The sequence below is a fragment of the Bos mutus genome, chromosome 7 (genome assembly GCF_027580195.1).
Source record: "Bos mutus isolate GX-2022 chromosome 7, NWIPB_WYAK_1.1, whole genome shotgun sequence".
Lineage (NCBI taxonomy): Eukaryota > Metazoa > Chordata > Mammalia > Artiodactyla > Bovidae > Bos > Bos mutus.
This window is the reverse complement of record NC_091623.1, coordinates 10,731,286-10,750,954: the sequence shown is the minus strand read 5'-3', so window position 1 is coordinate 10,750,954 and position 19,669 is coordinate 10,731,286.

Here is a 19,669-nt window from a genome sequence, read left to right as displayed (position 1 = left end):
AGATAGATTTATATTTTTATATTCTAACTTTATAAAGTGCCAGGATGAATGTATTTCCCTTTAGGTATGAAACACATAATGTAGGCAAATGACCCTTAGAGATTGAATGTTCCATAACCTTCATTTTACAAATGGGAAAACTAGACCCAGAGAGAAAATGGGAGGCCCAAGGTCACACAGATAATTAGGGCAGAGTTCGGCTTAGACCTTCTCACTCATGGTTCATTGCTCATTTTACATCCCAGCCCCCTTTCATGACCTAAGTCTTTCAAATCCTAACTATTAGCTTTTGACCATTGAAATAAGGTTGACTGTGAGATCCATTTAGCTTAATAGAATGGCACTTTTGTTCAAGAGTAAGAGTAGGCATGCCCTCAGTCTTTCAGAGGGAATGTTTCAAGCCCATGTCCAAATGGGCCTTTTTCTAAGCAAACTAATTTATCCAGAACATCTAAGTCACATCATGTTTAACTAAAAAAAGGTCTTGTCATGATGATGTTGTTGTTCGGCTGCTCAGCCGTGTTTGACTCTTAGTGAACCATGGACTTCAGCACATACCTGGCTTCCCTGTCCTTCACTGTCTCCCACAGTTTGCTCAAACTCATGTCCATTGAGTCAATGATGCCATCCAACCATGTCATCCTCTGTCGCCCATTATGATATAAGCAGTATTTAATATGCTAAAGAGTACAGATATTTAAAGAAATTGGACAGGAACAACTCAATTGGTAACTTTCTAAAGGAAAGAGAGCAATGCCAGAGAATATATCAATTTATTAGCAAGATGTGAAAGATCTTAAGAAAGCCTGAAAAACATGACTGTACTATACAAATTGAGGGTTAGCAAAAAGAGCTTCAGCACTCAAAGGACAGTACAAATTAACACTGTACACCAATGTTCTTTTTGGAACAGGAAAAAAGAGAGAGTAGAACTTTTAATTAAATTTTTTTCTAACAGTAATTTTTTTAGAGCAATCACAGATGCCCCAATAAAGCAAGAGCTGATGGTTATAGTGTTGCATTAGCTAACTTTTATACCTTTCTAAGCCTCAGGTGGCCAAGTCACATTTGGACTCTATTCTGGATAAATTTTACAGTTCAACACAATGGCATTTTCTTTAATGCTGACCCCGGAACTCCCTAAAAACACATGGGGTCTGCATTGCTGGAACTAATTCATGAAATAATAAGGATTTTTACAAACAGTCAGAAAGCATATTAAAATGCCATGTCAATATTTGGCTATGCCAAAACCCCACCATAGACAACAATAAGCTTGACTCATTAATGCCCAATATAAACTATACAAGATGAATGCTTCTGCAGAATTCCTGGATTAATTCATTGGCTTTTACCATGTCTATCCTAGCCATGCCAAACCTGCTTATTAAAGCCAGCGGGCATTCAAAACAGGAGCTTCATTTATAGATCTCTCTTCTGGTAAGCAAAGGTAATAGAAATAAAACCAACTGGCTCTTTCTCAAGGGAATAAACCTCAAATATTTAAGTAGTGATATACTTGCTTTTTATTGACTCAGGAATGGATTTGGCTTAATCCAATTAAAGTCCTAACGATGGGAAAGACTGAAGGTTGGAGAAGGGTATGACAGAGGATGAGATGGTTGGTTGGCATCACCAACTCAATGGACATGAGTTTGAGCAAGCTCTGGGAGTTGGTAATGGACAGGGAAGCCTGGTGTGCTGCAGTCCATGGGGTCACAAAGAGTTGGACACAACCAAGCGACTGGACTGAATTGAATTAATCTGAGATACTAAAAGTTCATCCTGAAAACCTTTGTCTCTGGCTGTATCTGTGGTGTTGCAGAAGACTCTTGAGAGTCCCTTGGACTGCAAGGAGATCCAACCAGTCCATTCTGAAGGAGATCAGCCCTGGGATTTCTTTGGAAGGAATGATGCTAAAGCTGAAACTCCAGTACTTTGGCCACCTCATGTGAAGAGTTGACTCATTGGAAAAGATTCTGATGCTGGGAGGGATTGGGGGCAGGAGGAGAAGGGGACGACAGAGGATGAGATGGCTGGATGGCATCATTGACTCGATGGACGTGAGTCTCAGTGAACTCCGGGAGTTGGTGATGGACAGGGAGGCCTGGCGTGCTGCAATTCATGCGGGTCGCCAAGAGTCGGACATGAATGAGTGACTGATCTGATCTGATCTGATGAACAGCCTGGATGTTATTTCTGACACCTGTCAATCATGACACGTGATGGCTTATATCACCCTGTGCAATGGTAACCACACAGTAGCCCTGCCAGAATGGTCAGTTCCAAGTGACTTTGGCCATTTGACCTTCCTATCACCTCCATCTCACCAAATCTTAACTAATTAATTAGAAACAAGCCCAGACTTTTATGCCATTGTGGCAAATATAATCTGGCACCAAAAATAAAACAAGTAAATAAAAAACTTGAATGGAGCCATTATCTTAGAAATTTGAGTTAATATTAAGAAAGAATTAAATAACTAAGAATTAGAGCTGAAGGTGAAAGTTGAATTTGGGAGATAAGTCAGGCAGGCCATAATAGACCCTGTGGAATCAGAGCTATGGAGAAGCAGGAGCAGCGAGTAAGCAATGCCATAATGTAGGAAAAACAAAACAAAACAAGTAGATGATAGCAAAGAGTAGACAGAAGAATACACATACAGAAGCCAAGCCACAAACACCATGGACAGAGCACTGAAATGGTGAGTCATGAAATCTAACCTGCAGAGGTTTTTGGCACCTTTTTGTACCTAGAACATTCTGGCTATAAAATCTACCAATATCCAGGATAGCAGTCATTTTTCATCTTCTAGAGATATAATGGGCCAACTTTCCATATTATTACCCTCATACAAAAGCCCACCTTCCCAGTCCTTATGGAAGGAACATGAATGAGTCTGTTTCTGGCAAGCAAGAGATTAACTAAAAACATTATATAAACCTAACCATTCATCTGATGATGTTACACCATTTTACAGGCTTGATTATGTACTATTTGAGATATCTCTTTGCTTCCTGCAGAGATCCTGCTGTTTCATAACCACTTTGCTTGATGTTATATGGGCTTCTGAAGAGAATGCATCTTGATATGCATCACACAATAAGACCAAATCTAACACAGAGACATACTGGTTACAGAGATTACCAAAATACTTTAAAGCTCAAATGTTCACTTGCCCAACTGCTTCTTTCTGGGCATTTCAAGGCATTGGTTGATTAAATATCTGGTATCATTAACTTGAATTTTAATTTCAATTAAATGTTTAGGCTCCATTTAGTCTATGGTCACTAATGGTGACTCAAGGCTCTAATTTTCAACACTCTTTAACATGATTCTTTTGTTTCAGAACGTTTTCTGTGTTCTTTTAGGTGTCTAACAGTACTCCTTTACCACATCCTAAATGATGCACCTTGCAAATATCATATTAAAGTTAAAACTAACAGTAACTGAAAATTTAACTTGACATGTTTCTTGAAGTTCTTATCCAAATCTAACAAATTATGTATATATAGATGTATGTATTTTTAAAAAGAAGCACCTTTTGATTATGAATTATATGTTTAACCCATTTCTAAGAAATAATAAATTCAAACAATTTTGACACCTAGAAGAATTTGTTACATATTTTTGATTCTTTACTGTCTTCCCTTAGTGAACTATAATTCCATTTTCACTTAGAGGTATATGAAACAAAACAGTGAACTTTGGACATCTTCAACTTTCCCCTTATTTTAAAAATCATATAACAATTTTAGCTGTTGGGCCATTGGCTCCAACATGTAAAAAATACATATTACACACCGAGAATCCTTATTCAAGAAAATGTATTGTTTTGACATAGACAATGATATTTCTGATTGAATGATTCAATATTTTAGAAAGAATTTCCGATGTTAACGTTACCCTTGGTATTCCTGTACTATAAAGGGATCAATGGTAGATCTGGGAGTAAAACTTAGAATCAAAGATTTCAACTGATCAAGCAGTGACCTGTTATTGATGTATGTCCAACACTGGGACAAACTCTGTAGAAAATGTGAAATAAAACTATGACATGTATACCTGTGGCTGACTCATACTGATGTATGGCAGAGGCCAGCACAATAATGTGAAGCAATTTTCCTTCAATTAAGCATAAATTTGGGAAAAAAATAAGACAGAGCTTCTGCCTTGGAAGAGGTTCTAATCTGGATAAGGAGATAGTATTAACATAGAAAGAAGCCCTGAGAGAACCACAGGGACAAAATAAAATTAAATGCATGACTATTTCCTATCCAAGCAGGATAGGAAGGCCACAGAGTGGCCTATAGTGGACGGGAAAGCATTATGGATTTGACCCTTGCACCGAAAGAAGAAAGGGCGGTAACGAAAAGCTTTGTTCTCTCCACATTCTCTCCAGAAGTGCTGCGGCATAAACCTTACAAGAAGTAAGCCTTCATGGTCATAGTTATATGATTTATCTTCCCATCGCTGAACCTAAACACAGACAGCCTGGTTACTGCCTACATGCATAATTCTCAAGACCTAAGACTCCTTTCTTTCCCCATCTTCCAAGAGGTTTCTACCACTGGCCACATATGAATCAGGCTCAAATTCAATCACTTGGATTCTTCTGGAGACAAAATTAAAAAAAAAAATTAAAATTGGGTGTCCTCCCTGGTGGTCCAGTGTTTAAGACTCTGCCTTCCAAAGCAGGCACCGAGGGTTCCATCCCTGGTCTGGGAACTAAGATCCCACATGCTGTGTGCTATGGCGAAAAACAAACAAACAAACGTGGGCTTTAAAGTCATAACGTTTAGTCCAGTTCTGATCTGCTCCTTCAAACGCCACTGGGAGACCCTGGGTTGCTTACGTAGTCTTAATTTTCATGCTGGTAATCAGATTATTAGAGGGGTAAATGACAGAATATATGACCACTGTTGGCACATATATGCTGTGTTCTGGAGACTATATGATGAACATTCGCATGGTCTTCAGATGTTATTTACCCCAATTAACCTATACTCATACTCCAGAAATTTCAAACTGAGCTATAGGAAATGACCAACATTCAATTTTTTGTCCTACAAAATGATAATTTCATAGATTCAACCAAATATTAATACATTAATCTATTTTTAATTATTAATATATTTCCTCCAGTCACCCTCAGATTGAATGGTTAGTGATTTCTTGGATTCCTGAGGGAGGTAATGTAAAAGGCAGGTTTGATTTTGGTCAAGGGAGCTTCCCTGCTGACTCAGACGGTAAAGAATCTGCCTGCAATGTAGGAGATCTGGGTTCAATCCCTGAGTCAGGAAGATTCCCTGGAAAAGGAATTGGTTACCCACTCCAGTAATCTTGTCTGGAGGGCCCCATGGACAGAGAAGCCTGGCAGGCCATAGCCCATGGGGTCAGACAGGACTGAGTGACTAAGCACACACACAGAGGAAAACCTTAAGTTTTGGATATTAGCTTTATTGGAACCTCTAGGAGGGACATTAGAAAGTGAATACTGAATGTCTGCATTTGAACCAAGGGAAAGAGAAAGAGGAGAAATGAATTTAAACTAGTAGATGTTTTTTCATAGGACAGACCCAGCTCTCTCTCTCTCTAACCCTTCTGCCCTCCACTACCACCTGCATCGAATACTCTCTCCGGGGTACAGGACAGCAGTTGACTGCTATGCTAGGCAGGATGGCATCCTGCTTTCTAAAATAGCACAAATCTGGTAAAGAACTTGAGCCAGGCAAGCTATAGGTTTGTTTATTGTATATGCTGTGAAATGTTCCCAGATAAAACCTCCATTTGTCAATGACCCAGCAGGGAGTAAATGAAAATGCTTATTCAGACCCCTCAGCAGAGAGAGCTCCCTTAATCCGCTCACTGATGAGATAACGCTGTAGGATTACAATAATCAACTTGCAGTATGTCCTCTATTAGTGCTTAAAACTATAGCAGTTCATAAGCACCAGGAGACATCTCTTCATTTACATAATATAGTGACAGACTTTCACCCTTCTGAGACCATCCATCATCTTCCTACCAACCCCTTCCTTGAAGTATTTCCAATAGGTACAGTTATACTGAGGACTGTTTAACAATCAATTTCTAAATGCCTCAACATAGAAGAATATATGTATATATTATTTTACATATTTTTTCCTTTTGTGTATACACACACATATATGTATATACATACACACATACATATACAAATGTATGTGTGTGTGTGTGTGTGTGTGTGTGTGTATATATATATATATATATATGGGGCTCCTCTGGAGACTCAGTGGTAAAGAATCTGCCTGCCAATTCAGGAGACATAAGAGATGCAAGTCTGATCCCTAGGTCAGGAAGATCCCCTGGAAGATGGCATGGCAACCCACTCCAGTATTCCTGCCTGGAAAATCCCATGGACTGAGGAGCCTGGCCAGCTACATTCATGGGGTCACAAAACAGTTGGACATGAATTACCAACTAAATAACATCAACTATATATATATATTATATATATGTTACATATACACACACACACAAGTGATATACATTTATGTGTTTGTATACATATAGAAAGATATACACACATACACAGACATACCCCATCCCTTACTTAAATCACAAAATTATAACCATATATAGACATTAACAGTGACATTAAACATCTCAGCTTCTTCTCAAGAGTAAGAATCACAATGAAGTGTCTGTGAGACTGGTATGTAAATAGGGAAAGTAATAACGCACAGACTCTTCTTAAAATACTTTCTATATCACTATTAGTTTCTGCAGTGACATTTTAAAGTTATTTCCCTCTATGTTCTTTCCTAGTTAGCCAATGGAATGCTCACTCACAGAGAGAGAAGGCACTTTCTGATGCACATTTTTTTAAAAGTTGGTTAAAATTCACGTTATGAAATTGCAAAAGTGTAGATAATTCATTCAAACTTGGTTTTTTCCCATGCACTTTTCTAAAGAAAATTTAAAGTGTCAAAAATACGTATCTTGTGCTCATTATTAAATGCTAAATACCACAGTGTTTTGAGCTGCCTCGTGGCCATTGTAAAGAAAACAGGTGTTCTGATAGATTATAAAGTGTGAGTCAGATGATGTGTGGGACAGAATTTTAATGAAGCTGCAAGCATAGAACTCTGACTGGCCTCTTGAATATGATGCTCAAATCCTGAAAGTAGTTTTAAAGACAAGACAGTAAGAATGCAATTCGGGAAGCATTCATTAATAATCAACAAGTAAATGGGACATGAAAAATCATTACAGTAAAAGACCTTAGCATTACAATGTAATTTAATATAGCATTAAACTAAGGAGAAGGTGGGTATAATTTGAAAGGACATCTATGTCTTTGTATATGTGCAAATATACAAAGAAAGTATCTTAATCACTACATTAAGTCAAGACCGTAAGCAGAAGTCACAATTCTAGATGCAGAGGTGCCTCTGGAGATGGGAAAAGACTCATGATTATGGAATCCAAGAATAATTATCAATTTCTCTAATTAGGTTTCTATTTAGAGATCTTTTGTGAAACCTAACTTTTTTCCCTTTTGTTTTTCACTAAAATGTCTAGGAAGAAAGCTGAGTGAAAACACACTTGGAGTTTCAGGTGTCTGATGGAATTTCAAAAGAGCAGATCTAGGCTTCGTATCTTCAACCTCTTAAAAGGTTGGGGAATAAACACTATATATTTAGGTGATATCTTTCATTAACAACTATGATTTTGTCTAGCTTGTTTTTCACAAACCTAGATCATATCTGGATTTTCTCATATTTTCCCTTTACATTTTCCCTACTTTTAGAGATGGTTATGTATAATTTATATCACTAGTTTAGTTATTAATATTAGCATGTTGATACGTTTTCTGGTACTCATATACAATCTTTATTAACAGAAATTTCTGGGGAAAAAAAATTGTGCCCTTCAGCTAATATTTGAGTCGTCTGTGTGCTCTGTTGCTCAGTAATGTCTGTCTCTTTGCAACACCACAGACCATAGTCCACCAGGCTCCCCGTCCACAGAATTTTCCAGGCAAGGATCCTAGAGGAGGCTGCCGTTTCCTCCTCCAGGGGATCTTCCTGACCCACGGCTTGAATCTTCAGCTCTTGTACCTCCTGCATTGGCAGGCGGATCCTTTACCACTGTGCCACCTGGGAGGCTCCAATATTATAGTTACTTCAAAACAAGGATTACTAGAAAGTTCATCAAAAGGACAGAACTTTCATGTGAATGGAATTTCCTTTGGCCAAAAAACATAATTAACAAGAAAACTAGAAATAAACTCGTCCCACATATTTATAGAGTAAACTAAAAATTGTCCTATGCTTTTTCAACGGATTTTAGGCTCCTTGAAAGCAAGGCTCTGGAGACTTCTTCCTTGGTATTCCCAGCACTCAACATGGAGGCTGGCTCTACAGGCACTGGAAATATTCCATCAAGATTTGTTTGCATAAATAAGAGAGCAAAATATCCATGCATGATACAGAATTCTGAGAAAATAACATTAAGACTACATAAAAAAGCAGTCTACAAATGGTTCCTAAACTATGTGTCTTGATTTAAATATCATATAAAATCTTTGAATAAAGCAATCCTGTACTTAACCTATAAGACTGGCTGTAACATAAATGATGATACTTTCCCATTATTTGCATTAAGAGACTTACACATATACTTTACTTGTCTACATCTTGTAGACAGTCAAAAAATTATAACTTTGCCAACTCTGTTTATGTTAATGCAGTCTAGAATGAATATGACTGTTGTTTTATGTTTCATGATTTAAATGCACTTTGCCAATGACCTGTTATCTATCAGATTAAAAAGGAACAATGTACCCTGTGAATAAGAACTAGAATGACTTTATAACTCTCACTTTCTATATTTACCTTCAAGGACTTACTGGATCAGAGAGTCTTCCTTACCATCTCATAAGAATTGTTTCATTCCCAGCTCCACACATCTCGTCCCTTCTGGAGGGATTGCACTCTCCCTGGCTTGTTATTTGAATAAGTTCTATCTGTCAGTCATTCAGGTCTCGTACCTCCTCTAAAAAGCCTTCCCCAAACTTCCAATGGGACCTCTCATTCCTCTGGATATCTCTAGCATTTATTTTCCAACAATTACTTGCCAATTCCTATTTAAGGACTATTGCCTTTATATCGGAGAAGGCAATGGCACCCCACTCCAGTACTCTTGCCTGGAAAATCCCATGGATGGAGGAGCCTGGAGGGCTGCAGTCCACGGGGTCGCTAAGAGTCGGACACGACTGAGTGACTTCACTTTCACTTTTCACTTTCATGCACTGGAGAAGGAAACGGCAACCCACTCCAGTGTTCTTGCCTGGAGAATCCCAGGGACGAGGGAGTCTGGTGGGCTGCCGTCTATGGGGTCGCAAAGAGTCGGACACGACTGAAGCGACTTTGCAGCAGCAGCAGCCTTTATATATATATATATATATATATATATATATATATATATTTTTTAAATAGGAACGCTGGTATTTCTAACCAAATTTCAAACCCTTAAGGCATTGTTACGTGTTTCTCTGATGGGAACATGATTCCTGGGCAGAATTACTGCCATAGCCACTTCTTGAAATTCACACAGCAGGAGAGGGCTTGAGAAGCACAGCCAAAGCTGACACTGCTGTAGGATGTATCAGAAAGTTGTTAAGAGAGTAGGTGTTAAGAGTTCTTACGTGGGGATTTTCTTTTCTTTTTTAATTTTATTTTTGGGCTGCACTGCATGGCATATGGGATCTTAGTTCCCTGACCAGGGATTGAACCAGTGCCCCCTTCATTGGAAGCACAGAGTCTTAACCACTGGACCACCAGGGAGGCCCCTTTTTCTTTTCTTTTGGTTTTATCTATATGAAATGATAGATTATAACCAAACCTACTGTGGTAATATTTCATAATACATGTAAATCAAACCATAATGCTGTATACTCTGAACTTACAGAGTGACGTGTATCAATTATGTCTCAATAAAATTGGGGAAAAAAGAAGCCCTGACCTGTTTACCATCTCATTTGCCTAACAATTCCTCTAGGAAGTTGATGGGGCTGGGATCCTAATTGACCATTCACTTTCTCTTCTTGTCTATAAGATGGTTGCTTCCTTGAGCGTAGCATAAGGATGCTGTGTTTGTATCTTCAGGACTTTGAATAATATCTAGTAAACTTAAATCTCTAGTGAATGATAGCTTTTGGAATGAACACATGGGAATATTGAGATTCAATCAGCGGAATCATCCTACGCAAGGTCACAGGGCCACTGAGTTGAAAAGAGCAGGAAGGTGTCAGTCTGTAAGCTTCCTAGTGACATAATCCAGAAGAGGTGGCACTGCAGCCGAAAGCACAGGTAATCCACGTGCTTAAAGAAAGAGCTAAGACAACTGTTGACTCAAGAGCAGAAAACGCTTAGATGCCTTATCGTTCTTCCTTCCCAGAGAATGAAGGCATTGATTTGACCACAGTGAGACCCAGGAGAGCAAAGCCTTAGTCAGCAGGATGATGACTGTCGGCCAACTCAAGAGCCGAGCTAACAATAGGATGTCAGCGAAGGCTAAACTGCTTCTGCTCTCATAGAAGTGGCTCCTGCATGTCTAGGGTGAGATATTTTGAGAAACAGGAAAGCTGAATGGATCTGGAGGAATCACAGAACATGACTGACTATCGTCCGGTTAAGAATAAATGTACTTCATTAGGGCAGATGAAAAATGTGTGTTTAGTCCTTCCACTCCTGCTCACTGCACTTAAGTGGCTGTGCCGGTGGATTTTGAGAATGATGTGATATCAAAGATAGAGCACAACCTGCCAAAGCACACATTTAGCAGCACAGGTATAATAAGGTTTCACAGAGAATCTACACAGTTAACAGTATTTCCTATCAAACAGCCTCAGAAGGCACTTCTGTATCTCTGAGCATTGTCACTTCTAGAAAGCAGGCTTTACTCACCACTCATTTCAGCCTATATTTGTTGTTTATTTTCCTTTCACTGAGTTTTACTCTATTATTAAAATGATAGTCTACATTTTATTGCCCCAGAACATCTCCAAGTAAAACCTATTTTAGTGCCCTAAGAAATGTGGGCATACTTACAGTGTCCATAGGTCATGTAACTGACATGTTACTAAGGAAGATAAAAGAGAGCTCAAAGTAAACCATTATTCCTTGCTTTGTAGCCAATTAAATTAAAGCCAACAAATGGCTTCAACCCCAGTGGAATGAGAGTTACAGATTTTATCTCATGTCTATGAAAAATGAGACTTTGGGGAAACCTTTGTGTTTCAACTCTTCCACAATAAAATAATATCTTCAAACCAGTTACACCTAGCCCTATTTTCTTTCAAAATCCAATCCTCTATCACTTCTTTATTCGTGTACTAATCAATTATAATTTAAGGTCGCTGACAAGTAGTAGTGCTCTGCGATGGCCCTTATCATCCTTGCTTCAGTGTAAGATACAATGCCACAACGTATCCATTTAAAAATCGTAAAAGGGGGAAAAAGACACAAGAAAGCTACTTCATAAAAATAGACACCACAAAGGCTCAGACACAGGAAGAATTGAATTGCTTTTCCTGGAGCTCCATAGGTAATTCTGACATTTGTGTCACTGGAGGGCAAAGGATAAACTATGTTTTTAAAATAATTTTTGTAATAAATCTCAGCCCTCTTCTAAACCTAAGAGGTGTAGTTGGGAGGCTAAATATACTGCCAAAGAAACACCAGCAAAAGCAAAGCAAACAGATACAAAAGGTGCTTTTACTTTCTGCTTATTTTGGGGAACTGATAGCACTCATGCTATAAACCCATTATAGCCAGTGATTCTAAGGAGTCCCTGGAAGAGCAGAAATTGTTATCTGTATAAAATAAAAATTAAGCTTATTAAGCACCATCTTGTGCCTCAGCATCCAGTGTGAGGATATTCAACTTAAATGAACTATTTTCAAACAATGTTGATGAAACTCATAATTTAAAAACCAAGATTTGGAGTTGCCAGAATAGCTATGTGGGCTGTGCCAAGTTATTTTAGCAACTAACCAATATATCTCAATTTATATCAGAAATCTCTTATGGGATATAGCCAACCATTTCAACACACAATTATGGGCATTCTCAAGTCCTTCCTGTAAATTTTTATGTCTCATTCCTTGTATTACCTAGGTAATCTAGTCAGCTAGATGTCTTCTGATATCTTCAAGATATCTTTTGAGCTTATATAATCAAATACAACTGATATTCAACTATTTTCAAATCTAGAACTTCCTAGGCAGTTCTGAGGTTGCCTGTCTGCTTAAACTCCCTCTGAAATAGAACATCACACGACTCAAATGCTCACTATTTCAGTTTTGCTTTAAAATCCAGGTTTGGGAACTTCAGTTTGTGGTCCAGGAGTCTGTGCTTCCAATTCTGGGGCTCAGGTTTGATCCCTGGTCAGGGAACTAGATCCCACATGACACAAATAAGAGCTTGAAAGCGACAACTATAAAAAGAAAAAGTCCCACATCCTGAGGATCCCTTGTGCTGCAACTAAGACCTGACACAGCCAAATAAATAAATAAAATCAATTTTAAAAATTAAAAAAAATAAAATTCAGGTGTATTGCTTATAAAGGCTGATCATGACTTCCTAAGAGTGCTTCTACAGACTGAGAAATTCTACCTCAAATCCTATTCTTCATGGAGAAATTTGGGAATAAAGACATTGCTTGGTATTTAGCAACACCTCAATGTGAAATATCTGCTTAGTTGAATTGATTAAATCTGTGGCTGGAAGTGAAGTGAGTGAAGTGAAAGTTGCCCAGTCATGTCTGACTCTTTGTGACCCCCATAGACTATTCAGCCCATGGAGTTCTCCAGGCCAGAATACTGGAGTGGGTAGCTGTTCCCTTCTCCAGGGGATCTTCCCAACCCAGGGATCAAATCCAGGTCTCCTGCACTGCAGGTGGATTCTTTACCATCTGAGCCACCAGGGAAGTGGCTGGAAAGATGTAGAAAATGTATCATCATTCCTTAATACTATGCCAATAGCGGACATAATTGATCACTAAATTCTTTGTTTTGTTCAGGCTTGGCCTGCTAGTGCTCATAATACAGCCTGCAAGGCATACCAGCCAGTCACAACCAATGGATTGGAGCTGGTACTTGTGATCCCAGTTCAAGCTCATTTCTCGTCTTCATAGAGGATGAAACAGAGGGTCAATAAAGAAAAGTAAATTCTTCTCTGACTCTAACCTAGTTCACCTATAGTCTTTATGATTGTCTTTATGGCAAGTCCTCTATGACAAAGGCATGAAAATTCCATATCTACTGTAGGACCTGGTAGGAAAGAAGAATTAAGGTCTTCAGCGCCTGAAGGTGGTTGGAAGGAAGCTATTTTTACTCTAGAGTGGGAGAAAGTAGGAAGAACCACTGTGCCACTCTTCCAAGGAGCTCCATCTGACTTTGGCAGTAGCTGAATTCTATTCTTTCCTCAAGCCAGCTCACATTTTACTTTCTAACTGAATTTTCTTCTTAGCCTCTGGACCTCTTCAAAAATCAAAGACAATCTCTTTTTGTTCTGAATTCCCACAATCTTTTATCTCTCCAACTTGGACAACAGTCAACATTATCTTTGAGTACGTTTTATCTCTTCTCTACTAGATTGTATACTTCCCTGGTGGCTCAGACGGTAAAGCGTCTGTCTACCATGCGGGAGACTGGAGTTCGATCCCTGGGTCGGGAAGATCCCCTGGAGAAGGAAATTGCAATCCACTCCAGTACTGTTGCCTGGAAAATCCGATGGACAGAGGAGCCTGGTAGGCTACAGTCCATGGGGTCACAAAGAGTCGGACACAACTGAGCGACTTCACTTTCACTAGATTGTATATTAGTTTAGGATGTAGACTATTCTTATTTATCTTGGAATTTATGCTAATCTCTCATCACAGTGTTTCATCCATAGAAGATGTTCAATAAATATCTATGGAATACATGATATGGAACACAATGAAGAAGAAATAAGGGATGGCAGTGAGGAAGAAGTTAATGCCATGTTCAAACAGAATCTCACGTAGCTCCCCAGCTCCATTTCTCTCTCTTTCTCTTTTTAATTCTGTCCCACAGGGCACTTTACCTGTAATCCATTTCATCTTAAAATAAGAGATGAATAAAAGCAATAATGTATATTTGTACTTGGAAACATAATGAGACTGGGGTTTTATATATATATATATATATATATATATATATATATATATATGTGACAATAAATTGAAACTCGTGATTACAATTTAAGTGATGTAGATATAACCACAGGTGGAGTTTCCCAGTCCAAAAGAAAAACCACCACCACAACAAAACAAACTAAATTGTCAACCTTTTTGCTCTCTTTCCTTCTCTTTTTTATCTCTTTTAACAGATAGTGACTTTTTTTCTATAACTACAGTTTGGGAAAATGATTATTAAGAAATATTTATAATGTTAAACATAAAACACTGATCCTCTATATCTGCTTCCCCTTTCATATAAAGGGTCCTTCCAAGAGCAATGGCATTTTCAGAGGAGTATGGTGAGCTCTGGTGGCTCAGAATAGAAAGACTCTGCCTGCAATGTGGAAGACCTGGGTTCCATCCCTGGGTTGGGAAGAGCCCCTGGAGAAGGGCATGACCCCACTCTAGTATTCTTGCCTGGAGAATCCCATGGACAGAGCAGCCTGGCAGGTCACAATCCATGGGGTCGCAAAGAGTCAGACACAATGAGAGCGACTTAGCACACGCAAGGTAAGCTCTATAAATTAGTAACAGTGAAACAGGAGGGAAGGGAGCAGGGCACAAACTTTGAAAGAAAGACACAGCCCAAGGACACAACATAAACTGATTAGAATCAAACAGGCCCAAGATGGCAGAAGAGTTGACTTCAACTGGACCTTGATCCTCAGTATACACTCACAGTAACACATCAGCAAGCTGAATGGCACACACAGAGATGCCATGGCAGTTTCAAGGCTGACTATCAAGACCAAAAAGTGGGCGGTGGTCCAATTCCTGGAAATCTTCATCCCTTCCCCAAAATGGAATAATCCTTTCATTTATTAGCCTATAAAATTACCCAGCCCATAAAAGCTAACCATACATACCATATTTGAGGTCAAACTTGCCCTCTGTGACGGCCCACACTCTGTGAAGTGTGTTTCTCTCTGAATAAATTCACTTCTTACCTATCACCTTGTCTCTCACTGACTTCTTTCTGCAATGAGACATCAAAAAACTAAGCTTCCTTAAGTCCTGAAACCAGATCTGTGATTTCAGTTGAAAGACCAGAGGTTTTGGCTGGGTTCAAGTCCCAGCCACATGGGTTAGAGTCCCACACAGGGTTTTGGCTAGGTTCAAGTCCTGGCCACATGGGTTCAAACCCCAAGCAGGTGTTGGCTGAGCTGAAGTCCTGGCCTTGTGAGTTCAAGTTCCAAACTGGGTTTTGGCTGAGTCTGAGTTTTAGCTCATGGTTCAAGCCCAAATCCAAGATAAATGGTTTCAACAGCTTTCTTTGATATAACTTAGAAATTCCCTATATGCATCACAAGGTACCATAAGTCTTGTCATGGACATTATTTTATGGAAATTCATATTATTGGGCACATGCAAACTGTTTTAGAGATGTTACTAAGCATACTATTGCACTTAGAAGACATGAGAGAAAGTCACTATCAATTTGAAAACTTCAGAAGTTAAATTTTTCATGGATTCATAAAGTTACATTTCAAACTGAGCAATGCATTTCAGGTTGCATTACATTTTAAAAATAAACATCAATTAAATTAAATTGAACAAATATTTATGGAGAGCCTATTTTATTGAATGTTGTGCTAGGCTTTGTACACATATTTACATGACATACTCACCTTCTTTTGAGTGTATACATATGTAGTGTATATACTTACACACATACATACGTGTTGGAATATTATTCACCTATGAGAAAGAAGGACATCCAGCCATTTGTGACAATGAGTGGACCTTGAGGGTATTATGCTAAGCAAAGTAAGTTAGACTTAAAGACAAATACTACATGATATCACTTATATGTGGAGTGTAAAAAAGCTGACCTCATAGAAACAGAGAATAGAACAGTGCTCAGCAGGGGCTAGGGATGACGGAAACAGGGAGAGGTTGGTCAAAGACTACAGTCTTCCAGTTACAAGATGAGTAAGTCCTAAGGATCTAATGTCATGAACACTACTGTATTACATATTTGAAAGCTGCTAACATACTAAACACTCTCATAATAAAAAAGAAATCGTAATTAGATGATGTGCCACAGGTATTAGCTAATACAATGGTGGTGATCATTTTGCTGTATATAAGTGTATTAAAGCAAGATACTATACACTTTAAATTTACACAATATTATACATCAATTTGGAGAAGGCAATGGTACCCTACTCCAATACTCTTGCCTGGAAAATCCCATGGATGGAGGAGCCTGGTGGGCTGCAGTCCATTGGGTCGCTAAGACTCGGACACGACTGAGCAGCTTCACTTTCACTTTTCACTTTCATGCATTGGAGAAGGAAATGGCAACCCACTCCAGTGTTCTTGCCTGGAGAATCCCAGGGACAGGGGAGCCTGGTGGGCTGCCGTCTATGGGGTTGCACAGAGTCAGACACGACTGAAGTGACTTAGCAGTAGCAGCAGCATACATCAATTATACAATGTGTAAGTTTATACAATATTATGTATTGGTTATATATTGAGATTTATTATATTTCAATAAAGCTTAGAAAAAAATCTTAAAATAATTTAGTGAAAAATATATTGTTAGCGGAAAGCCATCCAGATGTGAGAATTAAATATTATTCTTTAGTTACCCTCATTTATATTTTTTAAAGTCTTTACTGAATTTGTTATAGTATTATTTGTTTTATGTTTTGATCTTTTGGCCACAAGGCACAGGGGATCTTAGCTTCCTGACCAGGGATCTAACCCACACCCCCTGCACTGGAAGGCAAAGTCTTAACCACTGGACCACCAGGGAAGCCCAGCTCCCCCTTATTTGTATTTTAGGTTTAACTGTGATACATTGTTCTGTCATTCTGTTGATCCCAACCAGATGGGCTTGGGAATAAGACATGGATCCAATCCTGGCTCTGCCACTTAACAGCTTTTAAACTTACCCAGCATCCCTAGGCTTACAATGGGATAATAAATAACAAGAATCTCTTCATTTAATAGCAATACTGTTAAAAATGTGTGAAGCAATGCTTGTGAGGTACTTTCATGGTTCATGGCACATGGTAAGTGCTCAATAAAATTTCACTCTTATTACTTGTATTACTAATGGAAATGACCTCAGCTAGAAAAATCAAATAGCTTTAATTACCCATTAAATTTCAAATTATTAGATTCTACAGTGTGTAATTGTTACAAATCAAAATATCACAATAGGGATAAGAAACATAATTCAAAGAAATAATTGACCCAAAGCAAACATGTTAATTGTCAAGTAAAGGCATCCACCAGGGCTTCCCTGTGGCTCAGATGGTGAAGAATCTGCCTGCAATGCAGGAGATGTGTGTGCTTTGATCCCTGGGTCAGGAAGATACACTGGAGAGGGAATGGCAGTCCACTCCAGTGTTCTTTCCTGGAGAATACTATGGACAGAGGAACCGAGAGGGCTGAAGTCCATGGGGTGGCAGAAAGTCAGACAAAACTGTGCGACTTAACTCTTATGTACTTACTTAAAGGCATCAACCTTAAAATTTGTACTTGAATTAAATCTGAAGAGAATATACAACTTTTAAAGTTACTCCCATAACTTTGGATTCTGAATGTCCTCAATTATTTTAACAAAGTAAGAACACCCAGGACTGATTTCCTTTAGGATGGACTGGTTGGATCTCCTTGCAGTCCAAGGGACTCTCAAGAGTCTTCTCCAACACCACAGTTCAAAAGCATCAATTCTTTGGTGCTCAGCTTTCTTCACAATCCAACTCTCACATCCATACATGACAATGGAAAAAACATAGCCTGACTAGACGGACCTTTGTTGGCAAAGCAATGTCTCTGCTTTTGAATATGCTATCTAGGTTGGTTATAACTTTCCTTCCAAGGAGTAAGCATCTTTTAATTTCATGGCTACAATCACCATCTGCAGTGATTTTGGAGTCCCCCAAAATAAAGTCTGATACTGTTTCCACTGGTTCCCCATCTATTTCCCAGGAAGTGATGGGACTGGATGCCATGATCTTAGTTTTCTGAATGTTGAGCTTTAAGCCAACTTTTTCACTCTCCTCTTCTGAAACTGAAACTCCTATACTTTGGCCACCTCATGCAAACAGTTGACTTATTGGGAAAGACTCTGATGCTGGGAGGGATTGGGGGCAGGAGGAGAAGGGGACGACAGAGAATGAGATGGCTGAATGGCATCACCAACTTGATGGACATGAGTCTGAGTAAACTCCGGGAGTTGGTGATGGACAGGGAGGCCTGGCGTGCTGCGATTCATGGGGTCACAAAGAGTCGGACACGACTGAGTGACTGAACTGAACTGAAGACTATGTCTAAATGAATGTCCCATATGAGGAAACTGATTCAACAATGACTTGAGGGGAAATACAGCATTGTTTCTCACCACAATTACAAATTTTAATATATTTAATTTAAGTACAATTAGTCTACGGTCAATGAAGTTGATACAATCTGACGGTTATGGATAATACCCAGGGGTAGAAAAATAGAGACAGAAGAAATGACCTTTATTTGTCACAATGAGAAACAGTACACCCTAAAATATTAAAAGATACGTCATTTATTTGGGAAAAAAATTGAGCTAGAGATTCTAACATGTACATAATTTTGAGAGAGGGGGTTATAAGACCAATCTTTGTCTATTAAAATTGACCAGGTAATAGGAAACATCTACTACAAATTTGTTTTTTACTTTGTAATAAACAGCTTCTAACATTGGCACATTTCTATTGCACATGAAAAAATTAAAAAAAAGAAAAACTGTACTTTCAACACACACCTCACTGTGGTGCGTTTGGTTCCATAACACAGAAGAGACAGCTGAGGTACTCTGTTGTCCTGTGATTTTTTTTTTTTTTTCAAATTCTGTGACTATCCATCAGGATCTAGTTTATAATTTCACTGAGCCGAGGTTTACACTCATAACTGAACAATAAAGTTAAAGTAATGAGTTTCAATCATAGGACTGTAGCACATAGTTTAATTTACAGGGATAATTAAAATCACCACCCCTACTGTCCTTTCTTTGTACTTGAAACTGTCCTAGCAAGATAGCTGGAAATTATCAAGATCCCTTTTCCATGAAAGAAAGACAGAGGAGAGAAAAGGGGTGTGAAGAGCCATTTAATGTAGTTTACCAATCCCCTTCTCAAAGCTGAAAGTGCCTAAAGTGAAATATGTTTGGGCCAATTGGTTTTAAGTCCCATGGGAAAATTATTCTGATAGCTAAGAGAAGTTTAACAAACTGGCATGAGCGTTTCAACAGAAAACATTACTTTTGCCTTCACTTTCTTGCATGTTCAGCGGGGTTTCCTTGGTAAATGAGTTGCATATCTTTATCTGCTGAGTCACAGAGCTCTTTCTGTGGGCAGTAATTTCTCATTCCACTAATCATTTGCAAACTATTATTTAACTGTCAGATCCCTGTAGTGAAGTGACAAGT